This window comes from Pteropus vampyrus, unplaced genomic scaffold (genome assembly GCF_000151845.1).
Source record: "Pteropus vampyrus isolate Shadow unplaced genomic scaffold, Pvam_2.0 Scaffold329, whole genome shotgun sequence".
NCBI classification, from domain to species: Eukaryota; Metazoa; Chordata; class Mammalia; order Chiroptera; family Pteropodidae; genus Pteropus; species Pteropus vampyrus.
This window is the reverse complement of record NW_011889110.1, coordinates 72,650-80,263: the sequence shown is the minus strand read 5'-3', so window position 1 is coordinate 80,263 and position 7,614 is coordinate 72,650. Positions and strand designations below refer to the sequence as shown.

At 35.4% G+C, this 7,614-nt stretch overlaps 1 protein-coding gene across 15 annotated transcripts in view; it reads left to right on the top strand.

The window, feature by feature from the left end:
* LOC105304106 (olfactory receptor 6B1) overlaps window positions 1-7,614 on the top strand; it is a 98,170-nt gene that overhangs the window by 40,507 nt on the left and 50,049 nt on the right. For all 15 annotated transcript variants that reach the window (XR_002776788.1, XM_023522084.1, XM_023522083.1 and 12 more), the window contains 2 exons: window positions 1,964-2,130; window positions 2,860-3,013. The gene's annotated coding sequence lies outside the window, so the exon portion shown is untranslated. The remainder of the gene's footprint in view (window positions 1-1,963; window positions 2,131-2,859; window positions 3,014-7,614) is intronic.

The following is a 7,614-nucleotide window of genomic DNA, read 5'->3' as shown; positions in this document are numbered from 1 at the left end:
TATAGATTAATTTTGCTGGTTCCACAATTTCATATGAATGCAGTCATACAGAATATTATCTTTTCTGCCTGTTTTCTTTCACTTAACTATTGTTATTTTCTGTAAAGCAGCTCTGAACATTTGTGTACATGTCTTTGTGTGAACATACTTTCATTTTCTTTGGAAAATACCTGAAAATATTTCCTTACTTTACCAGGTAGAAACGTTTTAGTTAATCAGGCACTGAAAAATTATTCCATTTCATATTACCCACTGGCAGTATGTGAGAATTCCAATTAACTGACTTCTTTACTACAACTGGATTTTAAAATTTTAACCTTTATAGTGGGCTTTTGTGATATCTCCTTGTTTTGATATGTATTTTCTGATGACTTTTGGTTGAAAATCTTTTAATGTGCTTATTGACCCTTTATATATCTTCTTTTGTGAAGTATCTGTTCAAACCATTACCCATTTATTATTTGAGTCATTTGTCTCCTTTTTAAATTTAAGAAATCTTTATATATTCTGGATTGATGTCCTTTCTCAGAAAGATGTCTTACAAATATTTAATTCTGTAGCTTGCCTTTTCATTTTCTTATTGGTGCTTTCAAAACAGAAGTTTTAAATTTTGATGAAGTCCAAGTTATGTTTTAGTGAAATCATGGTTAAAAATATGCACATAAATATAAAAATAGTTGTAGATGTATGTATATATGTAAATTTCAAAATCCCTTGCATAATTTAAATTGACCTGTAAAATTTTCAGTGTAAGTTTAAAAAGTTGCAAAGGATGATTTTTTTAAGGCGAAATTTCTTAATAAAAATATTTTTTTATTTTTGTGAATAATTTATCTTGAAATTATTTTAAACTTATAGAAAAAGTATGTATATACTATAATCTGTTTAACATTACTGTAGTATTTAAAAATAGTATAATATTTTTAGTACATGAAAAAAATCAATATCTAAAAAAATGATTAAGTAAATCATGATATGCTCATACAATGGGATATTATACAACAATTAATTGATATATTGCCCAAATTATTATGGTGAGTGGTACAGCATAGGAAGTTTTATGAGCTCGATTATGTTAAAAATACATGAAATCTGAAAAAAAAATACAGCGGATGTTAAAAGTTATCTCTGAATGGTGGTCTGGGTGAATTTCATTTTTCTCTACTTTGAGCCTATACATTAATTTAAAATTAAGGAAGGAAGAAAGCATTTAAAAAGCTGTTCTGTGTAACAAGCAGTAAAGTAAATGAAACTGGATGGGGAGCATGACCATTTTGCCGTAGAGCATCTATATTCATGTGCCTCCTCGGCTTGCCACATGCAACATAGGGCAGTGGTTAAGAGCATGGAATTTGTAGTCAGACAGACCTGGGTTCAAGGTTACTTAACTTTTTAAGAGTCTCAATCCTCTCATTCACATCTAGTCATTCTGTTTCACTATATTTTTATCAGTTGCTGCTTGAGAGCATATATGCTAAGTTCCTGGAACAGTTTTTGACATGTATCAAGACTTGAACCGAAGTGTCATTTATCGTTACCAGTTAAGGTTTTAGAAGGTGAAAGATTATGTTTCTAGAACTCAATTCAGGGTTCGAGGATAAAGTTAGCAACAAAATGTAGGTCCTGATAGAGAATACAACTAAGCAGAGTGCACGCATTTAAACTAGACAATTTTTATTTATTTGAAAAGATTTTATCAAAGGGGTACTGACTGGTAATTCACTTTGATGATTAGTTCCCACTCTTATAAGTCATACTAAGTTTAATTTAATGACAGTGGCAATCCATGAGCAAACATATGAGGAAAATCTGCTTTTCTAAGGCCATAAAAATATTTTTCAATGAAAATGTTTATTTTATGAAAAGGATAAAGAAAATTACTAATACATTATGTCCTTAATTATTTAAATAGTCACTGTGAAATAAGGCTAATCACCATTTATGTGTTGACTTATTTATGCAGCAAATTAAGTGAGCGCCTACTATGAGAAGCTACTGAGATTTCAGTATAATGAAACAACACTTAGTCCCTGCACTTAAGGACTTTCCTTCTAGAAGAGAAGACAAAGAAGCAAACAATGAAATGACATGAGAATTTTATTTGCGACATGTGCTGCTGTGCTAGATGATGTAAGTGTGGTTGGGGGAGAAGGAGCTAAGTGACAAACTGAGAACACGCTTCTGGCACAGGGATGAGCAAGTACAAAAACGCTGAGGCTAGAAAGTTAATCTGATCTACAACTTGTTCTAGGTCCAGTATTGCTTAACATACTGATGAAAGAGGAAGAAAAACAGAGATGTGGTTTAAGAGGGAGGAAGAACTGGATCATTCAGTGCTGTCAAAGACTTCAAAGGGAATTTGGATTTTTTATTGTTCAAAGAGAGGGTGTTGGAGATTTTCAGGAGAAATATGTTAATATGCTTTGCATTTTAAAGGGATAATTGTTACTATGTAGAGAATAGCTTGTGTGGTGACAGGAATGGAAGCCAGAGGCCAAATTAAGAGACTTTATATTCATTTATTGGATTTTGTCAGCCCGACTCAAATAAAGCCCCACAGAAATTAAGAAAAGTACAAGATCGAGTATTTTAATTTAACTAATTAATGCTTTTAAGGCAAAAATAATAACACAATCTCTTTGTTAGAGCTAAGATAATTATGGGATAATAAAATAATATTTATAGTATACTGTAGGCACTGTGGTCCAGAAATAGGACACCTATTTAAGATTATGCAATAAGTTTTAATTGATGTAGCGAATCTCTATATTATTAAATTTAAAATTAAAGCTAAACATATGTAATTAAGGCCCTTTTTAACTATGAGGCTCTAACCTCTCTCCTTCTCTTCTAATCCAGGCATCCCTCAGAGACTGTGGAGTATTGAAGTAACATTGAAAATGGAGAGAAGTGAACAAATGCAAATAAATTTTGGAGAAGAAGCAGCAGCAAGAATGACTCAGTTTCTCACTTGAGTACCTTGAAGGGATTGTTATGAAACTTACTGTGAAAGGTAAGACAAGAAAAATTAAGCATTACATTTTGAATGACACTAAATTTGAGATGTCTGGGTTCTTATCATAAATACACCTTTAGTCTTGAAGAAGTCATAGCTTTCTACCTTCAGTATTCTTATCTTTAAAATGACACCTTTGGCTACACTGGTCTCTGAGGTTCTTTGCATACATAAAAACTTTTTTTAAAAAATAATACCTTACATTTACTTAAGCCTTCAAATTTGCAAAGTGCTTGTTGTTTTCTTATTAAGAGTGAAGTACTCTTCTCATGCTGGTGGTCCTTGGACCCTGCTTTGAGAAATATTTTATCACCTAAGGACTCTATCAAATGCTTAGCGGTAGAGAGAGAGAAGGAGAATTTAATAGTTTTCTAAAAAAAAGCCCCAACAAATTAACAGGTGTACAATTTGTCCTTCAGGTTCATATTGATTAATGCACTGAATATCTAATACTGATTTTTCTGTGTTTGAAGATGCCATTGCTCCTTGTTCTTCCCCTAGAGTTTATACTGTGGTCCTGGAGATCTGAGAGATAGTGTTGACTTTTGTCCTCTCATTGGAGAAAAATGAGATAGTGTGAAATTGATTACTTTCTCAATCATCAGCCCTATCTGAGTGTGTTGAAGAATTAAGAATAAACTTGATAAGTTGCTGGAGTAGAGATGTGCTTTCTGGGTACTGACAGAAGCTCCTTTTGAATGTGGCGGATTCCTGGCAGGGTGGACTATTGAAAAGTCTCTTGTTGGGGAGCTTTGATCATCTGCCTCTCTATCCTGGGCGTAATATTCTATCCATTTAGTCCCGTTTCACGCAGGGTAATAACTACTTTTCATTTTTGCAATGAAGTTACTGAACATTTGTATGGTATGTCTAGTTAACTGCTTAATACCAGGAAATTTGGAAATTAAAATTTTCTATACATGTAGCATAATATTCACCTCTGTACTTGTCAGTGCAAATGGGAAATGATGCAGAAAAGTGCTATATTATTTTTGAAGGATAATAATGGCTTTCTCTTAGTAATTTTGGTTATATTTTATTTTTCTATAAATGTTAACTTCAGTGTAGCCCTATGAAAAAATACTCTTGCATCTAAAAATTAGAATTACTCACACGATTAAAGTGGATATCTTTGTTTGCATCCTAGCATAGTTTCTGGTTTGCTTCCTGTCTCTCTGATCTTTTTTCTCATTCTCTTTTGGAGATGCATCTTCTTCTGTTTGTGTCTTAAATATTGGTCATTCTGAAGATATGGTCCTTCTCCTACTCACTGAACCTGTTCTCCTTATGTGACCTTGTTAATTACCATGACTTTATCATTTGCGCATGTGATTCCCAAATCCATATCGTTGGCTTAGATATCTTTAATGAACTCCAAGACAATTTAGTTTATTTCTGTTGGAAACACCCACCTGTATATCCCATACGCACATCATGTTAAACATTATACTCCTTTTTAACCCTTGCTATAAATACATTTACTCCGGGTATTCTCTGTATAAGTGAATGAAACCACTCTACCTACATGCGGCCATATAAGCCAGAAACCTGGGAAACATCCCAGCTCTGCTTTTTGTCTCACCCCGCAGCAAAAAGTCACTAAATCCTGATAATTGTGTTTCCTTTACTCATTCATGTACATTCTCTCCTACCCATTCCCATGGCAGCCACCTTAACTCAGGTACTTATTGTCTCTCATTTGAATGCATCGGCTCTTCCTGTAATTTGGCCTGCAGTCTCCAAACTTATTCTTTTAAAGAGCCCTCTACACTGAACAAAAAGTAATCTTTGTAATCACATATTTAGTCATATCATTCTACTCTTTATTTATAATGAAGTACAATATCTGTGACACACTACCAAAACTTGTCTGTGAACCCCCTTTCCAATACCATTCTTTTGCTGTGTCCTCTTCATACCCTAAACTACAGCTGGCATGTCTTGTCTATTTCATATCTTTCTGGAGAGTGTTTAAGTGTTCCATTCATCATGAAGCCTATCTCCACTCTCTTTCAGAATAATCTAACACATCCTCCTTTGGTCCCATAGTATACTGTGCGTACTTCTAAAACAGCCCCTAAAATTTTTATTTGCATGGCTCCCTCTGTAGAGAAACTGTAAGATCCTTGAAGATAAAGGCAGTATCTCATTCATGTTTGCTTTTCCAGTGTCTCAGACAATGCCCACATATAGCAGATATTCAATAAATGTAAATTGGGTAAATTAATGAATGACTAATTATTATGTACATATAGAAATTATGAATATAAAAGTATACATATATGGATACTATATCTAAATGGAAACATCTTGGTAAGATTTTATTTAATTATTCAGTTTTAATTTATTTAATTATTCAGTAGTCAATAAATCTATTTTTATCTCATTAAGTGTTCCAGTTAGTTATTTAACCACTATACATAGCTTCTAAACTTATCAGTCCTCCAGAGATTTTAGGACATCATTCATTGAGTGTCTTTATTTTGTCTATAAAAATATGTGTTTTGAATTATTGATCAGTCTTCGAGCCAAAAACCATAGGCATATTTTCTTCTCTCCCTTGTTAACAGAGAACCACATTGCTTACACATTAACAGTTTGCTTTTCTTCTCTTGAGTTAAGAACCAAATGTGTTCTGATAAATGAATTTTGGATGTCTCTCTCCAAAACTTTGCCCAATGAGAAAATACACACGTCCAGACACACACATAAATACACACATTGACACATGTAGGCCTGATGCACATAAGGGGGACAATCAGAAATAAGTAAGAAATTCTCTTTGTATTTTATTACGTGAACATAAAGACAACACCTTATTCCAAGGCATCGTCATATCAGGAGGTTCACTGAACTTCATGATTATATCATAGGAAAGATATGAATTCAACATTTCCTGCCCTCTAAACCCCACGACATCTCTTCAAGGTTTTCTCTTTCCTTACTTACAATACCCCATATAAAATCTCAGGTACCATGTGGAAAGGTCTCAGCGTCTTTCTTTCCACAGCGTGGAAAGGTTGATAGAGGTGTTTTTGTTATCTACCAATACCCAACTTAGAATTATCTAAGGAGAAAAAGAGAAAGACATTAGTGTTCAATTTTGAAGTCATCGTCTCATTAGGATGATGCTTTGCCTTCTCCAAGCTCCACTAAATCCATCTGGGGTAAGACTGAGATCCAGGAGCCCATCACCACCCAAGTACTTGGGGAGTATAATTTGCAATGTGGTCCCAGGAGAATGATTGTCCTTACAACTATACAAGTTTCATGTGTATGGATCCGTCTGGGTATTAAGTCAATAATACCAGCATATCAGCTTGTTTTATTTCCCCCTGAACATTCATCCCCAGGGCCCAGAGAAATGGAAACAGAAAGACAAACAGCTTCTGGTTCTCCTGGTAGAGATGATGTCTGCATCTTTTGTGTCCTTGTCTCATTTCTCTCAGAGACCCCCAGGAACAATCTGGGAGGGCTTGAGTGGAGATGACCTCACTATAAAATCTTTGCAGCTGGATCTCATGGTGAGCAGGCCCCAGTTCCTGCATCAGCCTGCATCCAGGGAACAGAGACAACTCCTGCATCTGCAGAGTCCCCCGCTTTCAGAGACTGTTAGATAAAGATCCTCATCTCTGACCTTCAAAATCTCTTCTCACTTCTGTGCAAGTTTCTCTAAATCTGGTATCTCTGAGATAAGGCCAGGGCTGGTGCCACAGTGAGTAAAGTGTCTTTTACAAAGTGTGGTAGTTTAGAGAAGCTGGGGTCTGGAGGAGGGGTGGGCTCCAGAAGGCAGCATCCAGAATGGGAGGTTCAGGGTCAACTAATAGGCAGCTCTGGGCTTAAGACAGGCTTGGAATTTGCAGAGCTGGGGTCATAAGCTTACCACTGAGAATGATCATGTGTATCATGAATTGTCACGAATTGTCATGTACACTTCTATGGAACATCTCAGGTTTTCCCTTTCTGTCATCTCTGTGACTCCATGGTTGGTGGAATGACAGCCAGAGAAAATGATAAAACGACTTGAAAATGAAACAAATGACTTGATTAAATTCTAGGATATGTACTTTAGATGTTATTTCTAATATAATACCTTTAATCCATCCATCTATCCACCCACCTATCCATCCGTCCATCCGTCCATCCGTCCATCTGTCCATCCGTCCATCCATCCATCTATCCATTCAAATGCATTGGACACTATTCAAATGCAATGGGGCCCAGAAAAGAGCATCTACTCAGAACCAGGGAAGAAGCCCTGCAAGAGGCTGAGATAGGGCAGGAGGCGTAGTTTGATATTGCTTACTCTTTGCATAGATGACCACTTACCCTGCCCCTGTACCATAAATTATTTCTATGAATGCTGACCAGATCAGTGATATCGCTCTGCTTGTGCCAGAAAGGAAACAGCCAGGTTTCCTGCATAGCATTACGAAATAAAAGCTTAGTGCCAACTTCCTTTGCTTAAGCCCTAAACCTAGTGAACACAGAGTTGCATTTGTAAATCTCTTTCCCTAATTCATATGTTAATTTACATTAGTTTAATGGCTTCATATATTTACTCTGTGTTCACTTATTGAGTCCCTGCTATGTTTGAT